The sequence below is a fragment of the Mercenaria mercenaria genome, chromosome 5 (genome assembly GCF_021730395.1).
Source record: "Mercenaria mercenaria strain notata chromosome 5, MADL_Memer_1, whole genome shotgun sequence".
In the NCBI taxonomy this organism is placed as follows: Eukaryota; Metazoa; Mollusca; class Bivalvia; order Venerida; family Veneridae; genus Mercenaria; species Mercenaria mercenaria.
Genome location: NC_069365.1, coordinates 78,725,921 through 78,748,120, shown reverse-complemented (window position 1 = coordinate 78,748,120; position 22,200 = coordinate 78,725,921). Strand labels below are relative to the sequence as shown.

General features: G+C 35.4%; 1 long non-coding RNA gene across 1 annotated transcript; it reads left to right on the top strand.

Annotated features, from left to right (window-relative positions):
* Nucleotides 1-248: 248 nt before the first annotated feature.
* Nucleotides 249-13,136, top strand: LOC123557709 (uncharacterized). The gene is made up of 3 exons (XR_006687692.2): nucleotides 249-403; nucleotides 12,536-12,595; nucleotides 12,998-13,136. It is a non-coding gene; the product is annotated as an uncharacterized LOC123557709 (long non-coding RNA).
* Nucleotides 13,137-22,200: the final 9,064 nt, after the last annotated feature.

Sequence of the window (22,200 nt, the reverse complement as noted above, 5' to 3'; positions counted from 1 at the left end):
TTTCTCTATTAGATACTTGTACACTAATTAAAAAAAGACATTTTCCTTACGTAAACATTTAAGAGTGTTCAATCACACGGTGTAACTCACTAATTAAAAAAAATCTAAAGACATTTTCCTTACGTAAACATTTAAGAGTGTTCAATCACACGGTGTAACTCATGTTAGCGATCTAGGGTCATCAAGGGTTTTACAAAAAAATTGCATCGCTGATAAAATTTGTTACTTGAAATATTGCCTTAAGTGTTTTGCGCTTACTATATAATTCGACGAAACTTCAGTCAAGATCTACAACTACATTCTGCGCGTCAAGATGAAGATTGTTTACATTTTCGCTTTCCTGTGCATCAGTGGACTTTTTATTGGCTGTATGGCGGGTAATGGCGGCTATACTATTGATGATGTAAGTTCAAACACTTACATTAATTTTATTGAATTTTAAGCATGATATTTTAACATTTTATTGCAATATTTTGTCAAAACGTTAAGAAATATTCATGCACATTTTGGTTAAAATTTTGGTTCCTTTTAAATAACTATGTGTTAGCGTAAGCGATTAATCGGCGTCACGGTTATCCCATTTTAACGTATATACGTGTCTGTGTTTGTGATATTTATTAAGAGAGCATTAGTACTTTAGAGAAAAGGTAAAAAAAATGACTTGATATTTTATTTAAGTCGTTCATTAGTCAAAAAATAGCTTTAACTAGTGAAATTTTTATTTATGAAATGTCGCAAAGAAAATTTGATGATTGTCTGGTTTTGCTCATCTGGAAAACTCGAAAACGTATGTAGGCTTTTGTCAGAAGAAAATAACGAAAAAAAAGAAAGAAAAGTAAAGTTATGGTTAATGATGTCCTTCTAGGGCTTCAAAAACTTGTCTGCTTATATCTATTGTCATCTGTTGCATGTTGCATTTTGATATCACAAACGTCTTTGCCATGAACATTGATTTCAAAACTTACAATTTCCATGAAATGTAGTAAATAATGATACAAAGACAGATGTTTAGGCCTTAATATAAAATCTAAATTCACGAAAGGATTATAAAAGGAAATGTGTAGACTATGGCGTGTAATGTGTTGCAATAGTATATTTTCTATAATTATTGTGTATCTTTATATATTCATATATGTCTTAAAATATTTATTGTAAAACAGAAAACAGTTGTACATTTTTTCAATCTTTAGAATATTTATTGTAAAACCTAAAAAAACATCTGTTCGGTGCAACGATAAAAATTGTGTGTAAAACGTTAATATTCATTCTTAAATATTTGTTCGAAAATAGTTGACGACATTTATAATTAAATGTTTGCTGGTTATAAGCATTTATTACATGTGTATCCTATTTTTAAAGAAATCGAGAAATTACCGTATTTCAAAGGTTTTAAGGTTGTAGGATGTATAATTATTTCGTGCGTTAGATAATTTTGAATGATGTATTTTTTTTGGCAATAAATTTTGGGATATGGGTGGCAGGGCATAAGAAAAAGGTTACTCGTGTTGAAACTTTGTTTCTTTATACATTGTACTACCTCCTCCCACGATGGAGTGAAGTAAGGTTGAGTAGGTGCTTCGCAGCACAATGACCCGGAAAGCATATTCATAACGTAGAAATTAATAAATTGATACATTATATGATGGAAGTTGAATGTTATACTATGGCAATGCGGGTAAACAAAGCATAAATGTAAATGAATCTGTTCTTTTTGCTCCCGTGGATTCTTTTTTATTATGTTTTTTTTTATGGGATAGGTAATTTATTTTTGTTTGAGCGGAGCGAATTAGGAAATAATGCTTTGGAATTCATAATTGTTACAAACATAGTTGTTTATCCTTCTAAATTTTACTAGTGATGGACAATTTCCATTAAGAAGATTGTTCTTATGGTCAACAGCAGAAATAGTATATATGCATCTGAAATCGTATCACTTTGTCTGACGACGCCAAAAGGTCTTCCCATCTTTCATCGTGTCTTAACAAGGCATGGCAGAGAATTTGAATACTCCGATCGCTGAAATCTAACTTGTCAAGAAATAGTCTTGAGAAAATGTATATTTTATTTATAAGACCACTCTTGGAATACGGAGACATCGTTTGGGATAACTGCACGAACGAGCTTAAAACGATCTAGAAGCGGTACAGGCAGCAGCAGGAAGAATTGTAACAGGGGCTACGCAATATTGCAACTCAGAACGTCTCTTGAAAGAATTAAACTGGGAAACTTTGTCTGAACGGAGAAGAAAACATCGGCTAATACAGTTCTATAAGATGAAAAACAACCTCACTCTTATGTATCTACGAAATCTCATTCCTGGCCATAATATTCAACCTTACCATCTCCGTTCGATTCACAGCATACCTTTGATCCATACAAACACCCAGTCTTATGCAAGTTCTTTTTTGCCCACAACAATCCGTCAGTGGAACGCGCTCTCCCCAGATGTCCAAAACGCCTTCTCTCTTTCCGGATTTAAAAACAAACTTTCTATTTGTAAGAATAGCTCCAAACCACTCTTTAACGCCGGGGTACGTAAGTACCAAATTCAGCATACTCGATTACGACTCGGATGCAGTTCTCTACACTTTGAGCTTCATCGTAGATATATTGTTGAAATCTCCTCTGTTCGAATGTGGTGCAGTCGAAACTCCGCTTCACTTTTTCCTTCAGAGTCCGAGGTTTCACCTCCCACGTCAACGGTACTTATCTGACCTCCCATGTGGTATCACACTCAATAATCTTCTTTACGGAGACGAGCATCTTGCATACGAAACCAATAAACTAAGCTTCCTACGTGTCCAGAGCTACATAGCGGCAACTAAACGATTTGACATATGACGGGGACATATTTGGTGGTTTTCTGCATTCCTTTTGTCCCTTGAGTGACATCATGACCCATACCAAATCAAACCATTTTGTTTCTTTTTTATACCATATTCCCCTCATCTCCTAGTTTACCTTACACAATTGAATAACAATGATAAAGTTATTATTATAGTTTTTGCGGTAAACGTAATGATATAAATCCTTTTTGCGACAGTTTCAATTAATAACTACTTTCACTAATTTACATTACTTTCCGGTTGAAGAAGTGCAGTGATAATTAGGCCAACTCCACCATGGAAAGGAATTAATATAAGCATTTACTTGCTTGTTTTCCAATCCAACATTTCACAAATGTATTTTGCACATGTATTTGACTATGTAACTTTATCGAAAGAAATAAAAATATGTTTAAACTAAATCGTATATGTATTTAGAACTTTAAATGTATTTAGATTTAAATAAGTATTTACAATAACAAGTGCAAGTGGAGCAGGAAATGGCAAAATTTAGAATTTTTGATAAAAGAGCAACAACAGTCTGTCGTCAGTTTTTTATTGCTCCTATTTTTGGACGGTTGTCGAAGACAAACCGGCCAGTGCAACCACACTCTCCCCTCTCCCCCCACACCTTTTCCACCCCTGCACAAAAAATTACATAGGCGATATTTTCCCTTAATCCATTTTTAATAACTTCAAGATCTAGTAAAACTCCGTTGAAATAAAATAGTTCCCTACATGAGTCGCCTTGAAAAAATGCGAGTCTGCAAAATTAGATCTATCAGGAGTGATATAGAGCTACCAAAATATTGTAACAAAACAGTGTATTAAAAGTTGTCCTTTTATTTATTGATTTTGGTCGTAGGAATATACATTGTGATGCATTTTCGTATTCTCCGAGAAAACGTTAGATATCGAAGTGGTGTATCTATATAAATTTCCAAAGACCAATTGCTCAGTATTGCTCTAATGCAAAAAGATCGCGCCAAAACTGACCACATGATCTCCTTCTTCGCTTCATTGCCGAGGAAGACGCCATATTGTTGTCGAAGGCAAACCGGCCTGTACAAATGCTTCTTCCCCCTCCAATAATATACATACGGGGAAAATCTTTCGATTTTTTTTATTACTCCTGTCATTTCGAAAACCCGTTGAAATAAACTGTATATATTATAGTTCCATAACAGTATTATGTTTGTTTGACTCGGAGATAATAGACGCTTGCAGTTTACGCCAAATACGGATGATTATAGCGACCCGCTTACTTTTTTGAACTGTGAATAACAATGTAAATGAGTGTTTGATAATTAAAAAAAAACAGAGCCCGATATACTTACACAAAGAGCTATAACATAATTTATTTTATATTTCTTTGATTTACCTTGATGAACGTATGCTGCCGGAACTAAAATCAGTTACATGTATGTATAGATATATACATATTTATTCACTGTCATAATCGTGCAGGCCTCCGTGGCCGAGTGGTTAAGGTCGCTGACTTCAAATCACTTGCCCTTCAGCGATGTGGGTTCGAGCCTCACTCGGGGCGTTGAATTGTTCATGTGAGGAAGCCATCCAGCTGGCTTACGGAAGGTCGGTGGTTCTACCAAAATTCCCGCTCGTGATGAAATAATGCACGGAGGGGCACCTGGGGTCTTCCTCCACCATCAAAAGCTGGAAAGCCGCCATATGACCTATAATTGTGTCGGTGCAACGATAAACCCAACACAAAAATAATCGTGCAGGGCTGTAGTTTGGTGGTAGCGCGCTCGCTTTAAACGCCAAAGATTTAAAGATCGAACCCGACTGAAAACATACATTTTTTTTTTTTAATTTCACCAGTTTTATTTTTTTCTAATGAATTTAACATGAATTTTGCAAATATTGTCACAATAATCTTGTTTCGGAAACGGTTTTGTTTTGGTGTCCGATTTCAATGTGGATCAACTTCATACATACAGTAATCTGAATAGAATCTTCATCAAACTATAAAAAGAGGGGTTCCAAATTATCAGGCGTGAAATGTTTGAAAAGCACTTGTTGCTACACTGTCCATTCACATATATTGCATCCACAAATTATTAGAAATCACTGACCAGTGTTTTACATTTAGGAAAAAAAATGTTGCTGTACAAACGAGAACTTATATTCCACCCCTACTCTAAAGAGATGATAAGTATAAACCTTTAAAAAGCCCTAGATCTAGACTGTTAGCAGTTTGGAAAATTAAACATAGGGTTTCGAGAATTTCTATGTTCAGTGTTTTTCTCTGTGTAAATCTCTGATTAATAACTTTTTAAAAAGTTCTTGTTTTGAATTTCTTTTCAGACGAGACGGAATTTTGATTTTCTTCACAGGAACATCTAGCTCTAGTTAGCAAAGTTGGTCAGGCGTTATTTCTATTGTTTGATGGTCGCATCTGATAACTTTAGCGAGATCCATATCCGTACATAAACTCTCTAAAGCTGAAATTGTATTATTCTTGCACTGTATGTCTAAAAAGTGTTTGTTTGTCTTGGGTTTAACGCCGTTTTTCAACCGTATTTCAGATATGTATCGGCGGACAGTTAACCTAACCTAACAATAAACCAGTGTTCATGGATTCTGTATCAGTACAAATTGTTCTCTGAAAGTAACTGTCAACTTCCCCACATGAATAAGAGGTGGAGGACGAATGATTTAAGATGCAATGTTTTTCATCAAATCGTCACGGAAAACATACGTCCGCCCGAGGATCGAACACTCCGTAGATCTGCGCTATCCAAGTGCAAGTACAAAAAAATGTGCTAACAGCAAACTTACAAACAAAAATACGTCATCTTGAATATTGCGCACATTTTTGGTCCAAGTTTCAGCTACATTTTATCTGTATTAAACTTAAAAGGCACTATTTAAAATACTATTACATTTGGAATTTTCACGACTTTACACGAGATCTATGATGGATCTATCATGTTCACCAGATTAATCAACGATAGCCTGTAACGCAAAACATCATGACGTCACTTCTGCTTATGGACGTTAATTTCCCGCGCTTTGTGTTCATTCTCCACTATAAGAAAGAGTGCCATAAAGAAACTATTTCTACCTTTTCTAAATTACGGTATGCAAGAAAAAAGTCTGCCAGAATAAAATGCTAACATGTATACGATTTGCAAGAAAAAATATCAGTCATGTGTTTACAAATCGGATGGAAGAGAACAAGAACAAGCTCTCCCCAACAATGGCAAAAATTCCGACATGTACGAAATGAAACTGTCTTGCTCATTCCTGAAGCAAAATCACAATACTTCATCAAACTTTCAGACAAATTTAAAAACGGATCATTCTCTTCCAAAGACTGGTGGACTACTTTAAAATCCTTCATCTCTAAAACGAACAACAATGTTATTCCTCCACTATATAATTCTAATACTCGTCAAACAACATCCTCTGATTTTGAAAAGGCTAACCTTTTGAATGATTACTTCCAAGAGCAGACATACATTGATGACGAAAATATAGAGATACCCAATCTTGGCCCTACGAATGCTACCACTCTTTTAAATGAAATTCATCTATCTCCAGCAGAGCGTGAAGATGTCTTAAAGTCTCTACCAGTTCACAAGGCCGTGGGTCCTGATGGCATAAGCAACAGGATTCTACTTGAATCTTCTCATGAACTATCATTTCCTCTTTGTGACCTTTTCAATGCTTCATTTCAACATTCTATTGTGCCAGCCACATGGAAGGAAGCCCATGTTAGTGCAATCTTCCAGAAAGATGATGCCACTCCTCCAAAAAACTATCGTCCAATATCTCTCTTAAATACTATTGAAAAGGTTCTTGAACGCATCATTTTCAAGCATGTTTTTAACCATCTTCATGATTCCTGCTTTTTAACTCCTGTACAGTCTGGTTTTATTCCGGGTGACTCCACGGTAAATCAACTTGTCTTCATATACGATACTCTCTGTAAAGCGCTCGATAACGGTCTAGAAGTTCGTGCGGTCTTTTTCGACATAAGCAAGGCCTTTGACAAAGTCTGGCACAAAGGTTTACTACGTAAACTAGAATACGCAGGAATCACAGGTTCTCTTCACATGTGGTTTCAAGATTAATTCTTACATAGACGTCAATGTGTTGTACTGCCAGGAGTCAAATCTAACTGGGCATTTCTCAAAGCTGGAGTTCCACAGGGTTCGATTCTCGGGCCTCTTCTTTTTTCTTATCTTTATCAATAATATCGTGGATGAAATCAGATCATGCATCAACTTGTTTGCTGATGATACAAGTCTATATATGATAGTTCAGCAACCGTATACTGCGGCAAATCTGCTCCAATCTGATATCCAAACAATATCATCTTGGGCAGAAAAATGGCTTGTTACATTCAATCCCTCTAAATTAGAAGCACTTTTAATTTCAAGAAAACGAAACTTTCATCAACATCCTCCTCTTCGAATGTTTAATCAGATTAGTCCCGAGGTACTTGAACATAAACATTTTGGTGTTTTCCTGTCAAATGATTGTTGCTGGCATTCTCATATCAACTACATTGTAGAAAAGGCATGGAAAAGGGTATACATAATGCGGAAATTGAAAATCTTACTTGACCGTCGCTCCCTTGAAACCATATATATTTCATTTATAAGGCCAGTACTCGAATATGCAGACGTAGTGTAGGGCAATTGTACCAAGTATGAATTAGATCAACTTGACAAAATTCAGAATCAATGTGCTCGCATTGTCTTTGGAGCTACCAAACTTGTTTCCTTGGAAAACCTAAAGAGAGAAGTACCCTGGGAGTCACTTTCCAACAAACGTTACAAACATCGACTTATCATGTTTTTCAAAACGAAATCTAACCTTACCCCAGCATATCTATCCTCTCTAGTTCCCGATTCTGGTGATAACCGTTACAACCTAAGAAACTCTGAAAATATACATGGTGTACCCGCTAGAAAAACTTTATATTTCAATTCTTTTTTTGCCTTCTGTTTTACGTGATTGGAACCTACTAAGACCAGATATCCGTAATTCTGAAACACTTTCATCATTTAAAAGTAACTTAAATAAAAACAAGCAGCGCACTCCGGCCTATTATTACACCGGAAACAGGAAACTCCAGGTGCTCCATACACGTCTACGAGCAAAATGCAGTGCACTGAATCAATATCTTTACCTATAACATATTTCTCCCACACCATGTGCCAGTGTGGAAAGATTGAAACTAATTTCCACTTCTTTTTTGAGTGCAGAATTTTTAATCGTTGTCGATACGATCTTCTTGATAATCTGAGGAATTTCATAATTGACTTGGATACTGTTCTATTTGGAAACCAGGACCTTTCTGATCAGGATAACATGACTATATTCATTCATGTACACACATATATATCCGAAAGTAAAAGATTCTCTTAGCAACCCTGAGACATGCCCATATCTTGCCTCTTTCTCGTTTCTCTTCTACGCTTGACATATTCTATCATTCAAAAATTCACTTCCACTTTTATGTAAATATTTCTCTTCCCCATACATTGTCCACCCCCTTTTTTCTTTTCATCAGTAATGATTCTTTTTTTCTCTTACACATTTTAAGACTATATTCCTAGCCCTGTTACAGATTTTAGTTCGATATGCTCATTCAGTTATATTTTGTCCGCTAAGGAGAAGAATTCTATAAGACTTGTCTTTCATTCTTATCCTTTCCTGTTTTGCTTTCATTACAGTATGACATTTGTATCAATATATGCACTTCTTTTTGGGAATAAATATGTTAAAACTAAATTAAACTAATCGGATGGAAATATCCGTCCCTCGGCCACCTGCGCCTGGGCGGTAATTCGGCAAGCCTCATTACCGCCCACTGCGTAGGTGCCCTCGGACGGATATTTCTATCCGATTCGTAAACACACGACAGATATTATTATTCTTGCACACCGGAATGGCGTTTCCGGTGATTTTACCCATGCCGACAAAACCCATCTAGCACCCCCATGCCAGATGACTCCCGTGCTGTTAATGACAACTAGTGGTTCATGCACTGATAATATAGTGTTTATGTAAAAATACGAAAAAAGCAGGTACCTTGATAGTTTCTCTCCGTTCCTTATAGCATATTTCTCGATTCAAAATACGTTAGTTTACCATAAGAACATAACGTTACGCTACAAACGATAAAACTTATGTGGAACTTTGTTATTGTGCGTAACGCAAAACATCATGACGTCACTTCTGCTTACGGACGTTAATTTCCCGCGCTCTACGACTGTAGACTGTAGAGACGACTGTGACTCAATGTAGACTTGGAGCGCCGGTATAAATTACAGGCTCCGGTATATACCGGATTAACTAAATTTGAACAAAAAGTATCTTAAATGTATATATTTTGTAACCATGGTGATACTTACCCTAACCTTTGGTCAGTATATTATGCATATTATACTCTAAATGCGCGCGGACATGCAAAAACATGCATATTTTCGCCGTGCGCTACAATTGATAATCATTTTCGGGCATGCGCAGAAAACCGCTCCAACTCTGCAATGAGTTACATCGATAAGAGAGTGCTACAAAGAAAATATTTCTACCTGTTATTTGTAAAATACGGTATGCAAGAAAAATAATCTGCCAGAATAAAATGCTAACATGTAGACGATAGGCAAGAAAAAATATCAGTCATGTGTTTACGATTCGGATGGAAATATCCGTCCCTCGGCCACCTACGCATGGGCAGTAATTCGGCAAGCCTCATTACCGCCCAATGCGCAGGTGCCCTCGGGACGGATATTTCTATTCGATTCGTAAACACATGACAGATATAATTAGCCTTGCGAGATTGCATAAAAATGTGTCCTAAGGATATACAATTATTAGCTTTCTGTTTTGAGAGAAAAAATATCAAACAACATCAAAAAAAGTCATAGAAAGAAAGAGTTGTTTCAACTAAAAATTGAACAGCATGTAAAACATGTATATTACTCTACTAAACAGGTGTCAGGTGATTAAAGTTTCTCTCAATTGAAAGGAAACAAAGTTAGGAAAACAATTAATTAAATAACAAAGATGTTTTAAGAATGTTAGCCCAGATGTGTAGTGCATAAAACTATTTTTTGTAAATTATTTCATACTGAAAATCCTATTTTATTTTAGAACACTTTAAACTAGTCTAACATTGTTTTATTACTAAATTAAAATTTATAGAATGTCCTTTCTTTTCTCTTATAACCACGTTTGAAACGAGTTTGCTGTAGAAGGGGTTAATTTAGCCTATATAAAGAATATATATACAAGCCTCTTAGTGAAACCTTTATTACAGAGTACAACTGTACAGTCTTTCCCTTGACCATCTTTGTGGCAATGGTGTCTAGTGATGCAGCCTGTATCTGTCACTTTTGCCCCACTAGGAACGATAGAAACCTAGGCCCCCTACTGTTATTTATCTAATTGTTAAAGTGAGCTCTAGTGTGACTTTTGAGCATATACATGTATAACGCAAATGTTCATTTTGCTTGGTTTGGTTTGCCACTTTCCAGGACAACCGTCCTTCAGTGCTTTCAGCGCTTTGATTATTTTTGGATTTTAAATGTTACTCAGCCAAGTAACCGAGTATGCCACGCTAATATCCCTAGAAAAAGAGCTTTAAGTCAAAGAACAGAGATATATCTTTTTAGGATGCAGCTGTTTAAAATAAACTTTATCTCTAGTCACAGAATAAATAGTTTAATTGCTTGCCACTCTTTTGAGTCCCAGTAGCAGACTGGTAGTGTGTCCGTTATGTGCAGGAGGTCGGAGGTTCGACCCCTTGCTGCGCCATACCAGAGACGCAAAAAAATGGCACTGGTAGTCCTTTTCTTGGCACTAAAAATTAAAAAGTTATGAGGTACAATAAGCCTAGTTAAGTATCTGTTATTTGGCACACAAGAGCTTTATAGCTCATATTTAACTTTAAGCCTGCTGGCAGCAATTGATTAAGCCATTGCAGACCATGTGCAGACCAGTGCAGATCATGGTGTTTGCACTGTTCGCTATTCAGCCAGAAAATTTTCAGTGAGCATCCCTTTGAATAATCAGTGGTACTGCCCAAATTGAATGATGGACCCGTTCGTTCAAGAAATTTAGCAGGGTTTATGCGACGTTAAATTTGAGTTTGCGAGTGATACGTCTTTCAAACAACTCGAGTAAATGATTATAATTCGACTGGCCACCTCTTTAGCTCACATGATAAGGTATTGTGATCACGCTGTGTCCGTCGTCCGACGTCTCCTCCAAAACCACTTAACGAATTTAGATGAAGCTTGGCCTGGATGTTGCTTTAATGGTTTTTTACCATAATTGTAAAAACGGTTATGCTTGGTTGCATACAGGGGTCGCTAGAGCTAAAAATAGAAAAATCTTCAAACGACATCTACCCCTAAACTGATGATCCGATTTAGAAATAATTTCACAAAAAAGTCCTTATGTCACCCTCTATCAAAATTGTTCAAACTATATCGATTTGTCAAAAAACATGGCCGCCAGGGGTCGTGGTCACTTTTTCCTTTATGTATATAGAAAAAACTTTAAAAATCTTCTTGTGTGAAACTGCTGGCACGGTTTTAAAATAATCTTACACAAATGGTCCTTGTGTGACCCGCTACCAAGATTGTTCAAATTATTTTGATTCGTCAAAAAAAAAAAAATCGCCGCCAGGGGGCGTGGTCACTTTTCCCAATATTTATATAGTATTTTTACGATGGTAAAATTCAACAACAACCCGTGAATATTTATCTTTTATCAACGTTTCGGCGCTTACCAAATTTTTTTTATAGTATTTTTAGAAACTTTAAAAATCTTCTTGTGTGAAACTGCTGGTCTGATTTTAAAATAATTTTACGTAAATGGTCCTTGTGTGACCTCTACCAAGTTTGTTTAAATTATTCTGATTCGTCAAAAACATGGCTGCCAGGGGACGTGGTCACTTTTCCCTATATATATATTGTAGAAACTTAGTAAATCTTCTTGTATAAAACTGCTAGCCTGATTTTAAAATGATTTCACATGAATTGTCTTTGTGTGACCTTCTACAAAAAGTGTTCAAATATTTCTTATTGGTAAAAAACATGGCCGCAAGAGGGCGTGGTCGCTTTTTATCAACAATTTCTTTAAACAACATCTCCTCCAAAACTACTGAATGGATTTGCACAAATGATTTCTGGGTAGCCCTTTTTCCATGTTGTTCAAATGGTTCCGGTTCATTGAATGTATTTGGTCTTTTTTGTTAAATATAGGTTTTCAGCTATCAGGCATTAAAAGTCTTTTTCTCTAGAGCTTTGATATTTGGCATGTGATATAAGGGTTTGACTTTCTACCATGATTGTTGCCCAAAAGGTCAAAAATGGCCACGTCCCTGAGTATGACATGTACTTACTGAGGGGTTATATATATAAGAAACTTTGAAAATCTTTTTCTCTGAATCTGTAAGTAGTTGTTCAAATTATTCCCTAGGTTCAAAAAAAGTGTGTGACATATTATAGGATAACATAGAAGAAACCTGACTCTGTACTTGTACCATTACGTTATACAAACACACTTGAAGCCTTGTACACAGGTGAGCGCTTTAGGGCCAATGACCCTCTTGTTAACAAGATTGATATTGTGAACATATGGCTGGTTAGAAATGTTCAGTGGAGTTGAACATACAACTATAAATAGCTATTGACTTTCCACATTTTATTTTTATATTTTAGGTATTTGGTGAGGTCAAAATCAATCAAGATCTGATCAAAGATGTACTAGCTGGTCTTAAGGTAAGTCATTGAAATTTAAGACATTGGAGAGGTAGAAGATTAGTTCTTCATTGATCTACGTTAATTATATAATAAAGCTGAATCTCGTTTCGCTTATTGCCAGATAACCTAGCATCAGAGACTTCTCAGGGTTGAAATCATTTCTTAACTCGCCGTTATTTCGGTTGACTTTCACTTGTAATTTTGTTTACTTTTCATTTTTATTTATTTCCTTTTTGCTTGAGCTTGCAGAAACAAATACTAGGTAAACAAACCTGCACGTATCATTATCTCAACCAATTACTCATGATGTTTCATAATAATCGATTACTCGGCAAGTAACAAAATTAAAGAGATAACATTTCTTCTTTTTTCTGTCTGACAAATACAATATCAATATATCAATAATATATTATTTTACAGGATATAAAGGCTTGTTGTTGTGAAACCGAAGATAACGACCCTAAATAAAGTCAATGGCAGCCTCAAGTTGAAAAGGTCATATTCCAAATATCGGACTAACAAAACAGAACAGAACTGAAATCATATTTAGCCTTATGCATATATAGCACATTGAAATAAACTATTATTAATTAAGGAATCATAATTACAATTGTGGCAGAGTTAAAAATAATGATAATAAAGCAATAGCATATGAACAATTAAATATAAAAGTCTACTGATTTATTTCTGAACGTTTTGGAAAAAAAGAGATGACAGATGACGTACTTTACTTTACCGGCATAACACCCCCCCCCACCCACCCCCACCCCCACGCTTTTGTGCACATTTATATTACCATTGTATATGCTATGAATTGCAATATAGCCATATAGCCGCCTTTGCAGGGATAAAATCCATTTATTAATATATTTATTTTCTGTGCATTTAAAGTTTTAACCGTGGTATAAGTGTAAAAAGGTACAAAGAACAAACTTGCACAGATTTTGGTATAAAAGTAATCAAAAAGAGCTAAGAGAGGAAATAACTAGAAACATTTTTTACAATATTTAAATACTTAAAGTCTCATACAAGACACGCGTTTTAATCAAATATATATGCTGTGCTTTTTTTAATTAATCATCTAATTTGTAAAGTTTAAGGGGAAGTAATGATTAATGTACAAACAAGGCTTGCGTAACATTTCTTCTTACGCAGCACTTGATATTTTGCCGGCACCGTTTATATTACGTAACGTGCATTCCTGAGTATCCAAATTTTTAATAAAGTCATTATTCATTTTACGACCTCATCCTTGCAGTGTTACAAGAACTTTATATACAATGTTCTGTTTTTATCAAAAATACAAGTATCCTAAGGGAAGGAATGTGCATATATCTAATTAAAATGGTCCTTTCTGTATGTGCACAGAGCTAGCCGGGAAATGCATCTTTCACGCAGATTCTACGTATCTAAAATGAGACTTCCTCTGCTATTAGGGTGGTCCGCCTCAGAGTACTCGCATTATTACCTCCCCTTGAATACGCACCCGACGGTAACACGAGTTCATACCCTTGTCACTCACTATATATATATATAATTAGCAATTAAAATGAAATTGCAATAAGCAAAAGAATTTCAGAGGCTGCAAACCATATATAATTTAGAAAATACATATACTACATCCGGTTCATTTACTGCAACGCATGTAACCTTGCTGGATCAGGAATTGAAGACCAGTTAGTAATATTAGGATATTATTTGACAGCTGACATGTCCAATTACTTAATTCGCTAATGGATATGAATATACTTAATGTATAAAAATGTAAACAATATCATGTTACAAGAATGTATACTTACAAGAAATTGAATTTAAACCATGTATGTTGATGTTGTTGTTTCCAATCTTTTGTCGGTAAAATTATGTTTAGATGAATACTTTAACAAAGTCTGTACAACAATAGGTTGCTACAAGTGAATGCCAAAATAGAACATTCGATGAGGGCAATAACATACAGATCATTTTTGTGTTTTATGTACCAAGAATATTTAAATACTTTTAATATTAAAAAGTTCAGAGTAAAAGTTTAGTGATTTATATAGCAAAGACTTATAAAAAAAAGAGATGCTATTTCAATGATATTAACCATCACCAATAACTTGTATATGATATATTGTTGTTTAGCATATATAATTCTAATACAGCCTGTACGAATAAAATCTCTCACTATATATTTGTTGTTAATTTTCTGTGCATTTCAAGTCTTTATCCTGTTATACAAACCCATCAATGCACGCAAGGTCATGATCCAGGGGCTGGACTATGCATCCGCGCAGTCTGGTCAGGATCCATGCTGTTTGCTAATAGTTGCAATATGCTTTGAAAGCGACCAGCATGGATTCTGACCAGACTGCGCGGATGCGCAGGCGGTCTGGATCCATGCTGGTCGCAGACGCACTATGTTGGTTTTTTCATGGCTCATATGACTAAAATGTCTAACACTGTTTTTAGTGGAAGGATAGTGCAAGATACAGAAGACGCTCCAAATTTCAGACGCTTCCTTAGTTCTCTAGCGTGCGAGATAGTTTACACCAATACATTGGAGTCTTGCGAAATCAAATGATTAATTTGAGGAGCGAGGACTCGAACGCATTGCTACTTGTTTCGTAGTTCAGCATCGTACACTCCGCAAACCCTGCTTGCCATTGACTTATCGTTGCGTTTAATATGTTTGTCCTTGTATGTTATCGCGTTATTTTTTATGGCGGAAGATTAAGGTTGTCCTTCTGGTCATTGTGTATTGGCACGGGCATGAAACTGAGTAGAACCAATGGCTCGCCTCAAGACAGCTAAGTTACTCACGTAACTTGAGAAACGCCAGGAGTTCGCCTTACGTCAAAGAATGAAATTGACATCGCTTTGCACATGCGCGTACTTCATTTTTAACGCGTGTCAATGTCCAAATAATACTATGTTAATTGATTATTATAATTAATGACACATAGGGCACATTTAGATGAAAATTGTAGGGTAGGATATGCTGTCACGCCAATATAATTACTTCCACCTATAAAGTAACTGACCAATCACTGCCTTGAGTTACAGAATACATGAACTTAATTTTGACCTGCTCATTAAGAGCTGAGAACCACTCAACCCTAAATTGGAGCAGTGTTAGTAGAGTTCTGAGCCAATACCAATGTGTATGGTTTCGATACATTTTTATTAAAAGGAAACGTGGATTTACATTCTACTTTACTGCTCAATGAAAATATAAGCTAAATAAACCATAGAAAAATCTTATATTCTGATCTAAGTGCTTTTTTCTACTAAGATGTATGAGTATGGACAAGCGCTTCAGTAAGGACGGTATGCCAAGTAATTACTGAACTTAATCCAAGTAAGTCAATTGTAAGAGTCCTTAACAGTAAGCCGTGATTCCTAACAGAATAATTAGAACATGCATTATACAAGGGTAGCTTCCGCAGTCTGTCAATATGTTATTCCTACCGACATCCAGGGTCGTTTTACATCTTTCCAGCAATAACGATTTTAGAATAATCCAAGGGCCTCCCCATCTGGACTTATTTTAGATAGTACTACTGACCATTCCTAAACTAGCTGGTCAGGGATCCGTGGTCACTGAATAAGAAAACGCTTGAAAATATTCGATATTCATCTCTCGAACAGACATGCTCCTTGTAATATCTAAGTGTAATAATTGTGTCAGACCACGGTTTGAAAGGTGAAATTTTGCTATTTACAATTATACATTATGGGCATACAATATTCCTTGTAGCTTCTTGAAATAGACAGTGTGCAGCTTTAATTGATGCTGCAGATAATATATAGTTAGAGAACCAATTTAGACTTTCCCTTTGTTAATTATAATAGCCGATAGTGCTACGAGTTGTAGCTAAATTTACAATTATTGTGCGATCAGATAAAAGAAATATATCGAAAAACAAAATAGTTGTTATCAAGGAAAGAGAGATAACTTTTAAATATAATGAAGGCTATATACCAATATAAGAAATTGTTCTTTATTTCATATAAAATTCAGCTGCTTCAGATCAATTTTGATACAGTCTCTAGATTTTCACTCCGTCGTAGACCTATTTTCAACAAAATATCCATACACTTGCTTCAAGAAAACGAAAACAAAAGGAGGTGTTGGATAGTATGCAGTGAAATGCAAGTCAACTGAAGTTATGTACTTTCATATTGCCGCATTTCAGAAAGCGGTCCGCAAAATACACACCCTAATTTCGTTTTAAAGTTAACAACTCGAAAACATGCGAATATAAGCATGAAAAGTGTCATATTTTATGTAAAATTCATTCCACTAGTGAAATAACACCAATTGACCCCCGATTTACGCGCAAATGCGCGAAAAATGGAAAAATTAAGATCTTCTTTATCATGGACTTCTTTCGACTACACCACGGAAACACATTTTGACCGAATTACTGCTTTATAACCCAAAAACTATCCAGACAGAGTTATCATTCTCGTGGTATGTTTACCGGCTGTTCTTCTCCGAACATGTTTTCTAAATACTAAGGACATAAAGGGCGTGGCATTTCCGTATTGGGCATTATTCATTAACTGATGACCCAAGTGTGCAGAAAATCTAAACAGAACTTGAAACTGGAAAGTGCATTACAAAAACTGAACATGCACGCCAGGCGATTAAGTAAGCTCTCTTTGTCAGGCTAAAACACACCACAGTTAGTTTCAGATAGCTTTTCACACTGAAATATTTCCTCAATACGGTGTCATAACTTGAGTTCTTTACCATGCAAAAAATGATCACACTTTTAGTTTATACAAATTTAATTAAAGGCGATTGTGAAGCAAGTTCTACAATTTGTAGTATGTAGTAATAACTACAAATTGACACCTCATTCCTGATAGATTTCATTGCCACGACGGTATGAGAGAAGAGGAGCAAGAGGGTTCCGAGCGCCAAGCAAAGGACCTACTGATCACGTCTTTGCTATGACGCGATTGAAGATGGAACCAACGACCTCCCATACTCGAAGCGGACACTGTATCACCAGGAGGTTTTAATTCTGTAGGGCAAAAATGCTAAAAAGTGTGATCTTATCTGATTGTATAACACTGATATAAAACTTTATACTTTTCTAATTATTATATTTTTACAAACAGTTCCACACGCAAATTTGCTTACAATATGGTTATCATGGCATTCTAAGTAAAACGGACATAACTTATGACTTTTAAGTTGCATATTTATGTATGCTGTCGCATATGAATTAGGTAATTATTTGATCTACATTACAAACAATTATTTTAACGCAAACAGATATAATCTACGTTAACTGACATAATTATACAGATATAAACATGAGCGCCTTTGTGCGAAAACAACGTAAGGATTTTGCGACCAGTAGTTGATCCTTGCAGTCTGGTGTGAATTCAAACTTGGCAATGGCGGCTGACCTCAACAAAATTGAAATAAAATTAGTTTTTAAATGTATTCAATTATGAAACTAATTTATATAATTTATTTATGTCCATCATAAATAATGACTTTAACAATGACTTGAAATGTGACTTTAACACTAAACGTGCACAGTTTTTCCTAAACATATAAGAAACGTAATGAAATTTTGAGGTCGTTTCCCCCGCTTTTATTGTCATCATTGTTATGATGGTACAGGGGCATTAGGCCGAGGGCGATCATGAAATTACAGTAAACGTTACTTTAACGAATTTCCGTTTCAAATGCCCCGATTGCTCCCTCTTTTTATTCTATATAAAATAAAATGGTCACAGCAAACACGCTTATAGCGAATTTACGGATATAAGGACATAATTCTTAACTAGGGATGTGACACAACAACAAACCGAAAAAATGCTGAATATTTACAAACCAAGGAAACAAACAGACAGATTAATTTATATTTCACAAAATAAAAAAGATACAAGTATGTATAACACCCCCTAAAGCAGCGCCCAAGCTCCTCCTCGAGATAAAATGATATGGACAATATGTAGGCACTTTTCCCGCCTAATTATTGTGGAAGAAGCACAGACGTAAAGTCATTGGTCGTAACACTTAGCAACAGAACATACAAGTGTTCAGCAATGTCCGTATAAGAGATTACCAGTACGTAACGTTGTACGTGCGCGATCCAATGAAATGAAATGTAATAAGAACAACTGGATGCGAACGAGACTTGATTTACAATTTTCAAGATAAAATAGATTAAGCACGCATCAATGATCTTTAAACGATACGGACAAATGTACAATCAAGAAGGATAGGTTTGACGGCCTTCGGCATTAACATTACCTAATACATCTCCTAATACGTCTCGGCAAGCTGCCCAATTTCAAAAGCTTAGTTTTCTGGAAATTAATATTTTTAAAATCCGTCAGCATGAACAAAATGTATCTATGTTTTCCTCCTTTCCATGTAAAAATAGAAATTATTTGATATTTAAAAAATGACATTCTGAAAATATATGTAGCAAAATGGACAACTGTCACAACTCCTATATTGAAAGTTTTCATTGATTCTGGGATTTCCCCGATACAGTCTCTATCATTAGAGAATGGTGTAAATTGTAAGAGCCTATACTAAACTTTCTTTTGTCTTTAGTAAATTCAAAAATCTAAGACTAGCCAAGAGTCTAACACTCATGGAAAATTCTGAGTGAAAAAGAATCATATGCTCTTTATCATAAGCTTACCAGACCTATTTCAGAAAAGCTATTGAAATTTTATAATGTAAACAAACTCGTTCATTTTACCATCAACATTTCCACAAATGCAGGAGATAATTGCTGATGATAAGAGGCTCCCTCATTTTTTAAAGTTGTGTAAACAGTTTAATTTGTAAATTGACGTGAATATCTAAAGTTACTTGCTTATATTGTTTGCAACAATAAAGAAAACATCTTAAAATTTGTTTAAAGCAGCATGCCTCCAGATCGTTTGACAACAAAAAAATATCTTTTTAGATATGTTGAAATAAATGCTAATTTCTTAAGAGGCTTTAAAACTTGATTACTGACAAACTTTATGTTACGGAAACACATGAGAATTTGCTGTTTTTACTACTTTTTGCGATGAAAAGCGAAAAGCGTTTGTCACGCTTTTACTGCAGGTAAACTGTCTCCATTATAAATACCTATATTTAGAAGTCATTATTCACTACTTCAGCTTTATCGCTATTGGTTACGACGACGGGAAAATGGCTTTATTGCCGCGGCGGTCCGGGTTCGATTCCCGAGCGGTCATCTTCTTTTTTCTTGATTTGGAACTTTTAAAATATGTTAGAAACAAAAATTCATATTCTAATGTTCATAATATGACCAAACTTCAGTTTGAAAGAAAGATTATTTTTTAGCCAAATCTGGAGGCATGCTGCTTTAAGGTAGTGGACCTGTAACAGAAATCAGTAGATTACCGTTATTCTCTGCCATACTACTTCGGCATTTTTCGTTTATACGGAAAACAACGATCGCGTTAACCTATAGTTACGTCCAAAGAATGCCGCATTGCTTACATATACAATATCACCAGCACATTGCAGTGTCATAACGGATACACTGCAATAAAATGTTAAAATTACATTTGTTGACAGTGACCCTCTGTGTTACACTGCTTGCAGCAAAGTACTCCTTAACAGTCAGAGAAATGCTTCAATATGAGTAAAGCATAAGAAACACTTTCAAAATGATTAACCCCGAAAAGATGAATATAACAACAATCTACCGTTGTTGTTACATATATGTGATACCAATTTAACCTTTATTGTAATTTCTTATTGTTAGAAAATATTTTACATTTTCACTTTTCGTTCAAACCAAGTTATCATCATTGAGTACAAATAAAAAAGTCAAAAAAGTCAAAAAGTCAAAACTTAAACATCTGGGTAGCTTTCCTTTAAAAAAGAAATTATAGTGGAAACTCTACAGGCCGCTCAACACCACGGAAAAATGAGAATGTTCTCGGTTTGATGACGGTAGTAGAAATGTATACTACCGTCCACAGGTCCATAGGTTGAACAAAACTCAACATTTACACATGTTACAAGTACCGAAAACAATTAAGATATTGATCCCCAGTTAGAATAACGAGCTTGACCTAAACGAGAAAACAATGGGTAAAACTCAACAAAATGAAATTTAAAAAGGGGATCTTAGGTAACGGAGCCTGCATATTACAGAAACTGCCAAAGACAAAATGAAAAAGCAGGCACCATATTCAAGGGGTGTTAATACAATACACAGTGCTATGAAAGTGGGAGTATTGGAACCATTCAAGCCGAAATGTTCAAGCTGAAAAACACGACAGTATCAATAACACAACATAGAAGTGCTGAACGATCTGAAAAGATCGTTAGACTTTTTGAATAGAATTTATACATTTTTTTTCTATTTTTATTCACTGCTGAACTTCCGAGCGGGTCCTCAACACAACTTATAAAATAACGGTCAGTGTAAGCCATAAGAAAATTGTACATGTCGTTTACCGAATGAATACAAAGCGCTTTAATAAAATGTTGGTCATATTTTGTATGCATGTTAAGTTGTTGGGGAAAGGACCTATTCAGTTTTTCTTTCACTTTTGACCACTGTTTTTACGTTGTCTTCAGTAAATTGGTCAATTTGTTTCGCTTAGGAATTCTTAGATAGGAACCATCTGTAGGTAATACAACAGGATTTTTGTTTAAAAACAGCAAAAACGACTGTAGATTTTGAATCCCATGGATGTTTCTTTACCTTGCTTTCTCAAGGTGGGGAAACCAAGAATGCAACGTCATCAAAAACCAGCGCAAATGAGCTGGACACACAAAAATTTATTCCGATTCAGGTAAGAAAGGTCTTGTAACTTTTGTATTACTGCAGCCTGCGACGCGAGATAAAGAGTACCGTACCCGGCCAGGAGTATACTATTTTGCGAAAGTGTTCCACGCTGTACGTAAAGCTTGGTTTTGTTCCGAAAATGCGAAAAGCTGGCAAAGAGGACATGAGCTGTACCACACTTTTATCTAAGAAAGTGAGTTTTGACCGTATTTTCGTGAAATGAGGACAGATTCAACTCTCAGTTAATATCAGTGACTAGCACAAAACTCAGCTATTGTTTTATTTTGTTGTTTTCAAGGATACCCGTCGATATTTTATTCCAAACAAACAACATTATCAAAATGAGGACATCAACACTCAGTCTGACGATTTCGTTGGAGAACATCCACACTCTTGATTATCACGCACATGTTAAGCCTGAAACGTTGTTGTACAGTAAAACTGATAAATTTTGCTGCATTCAATCTGCGCACCGTTTGTTATTTTGTTTCGGATGACAGTATTTGTTTATTTTCACGACACAGACGTTTAATAATGTCAATTTGAAAATATTGTTTCAATCCATTACCTGTAGGGCGTTTTGGTCTATAGATATAGATATTTAGTAGCGTACATGAATAAGATCGTGTTACTTTTTCTAATCTGACAGATAAAGAGTGATCACATCTCCCCATTGTTGTTTGCTGCTTTTGATAATTTACAAATACTGGTCGTTTGATGGACTTTGCTTTTTCAATAAACCATCTTATTGTTTCGGAAACCCTATTAAAGCCCCATAGGTACCTTGCGGTTAGTAATACTGTCACCGTTTTGACTAGCCGCCGTGATTTGACGTTAGTG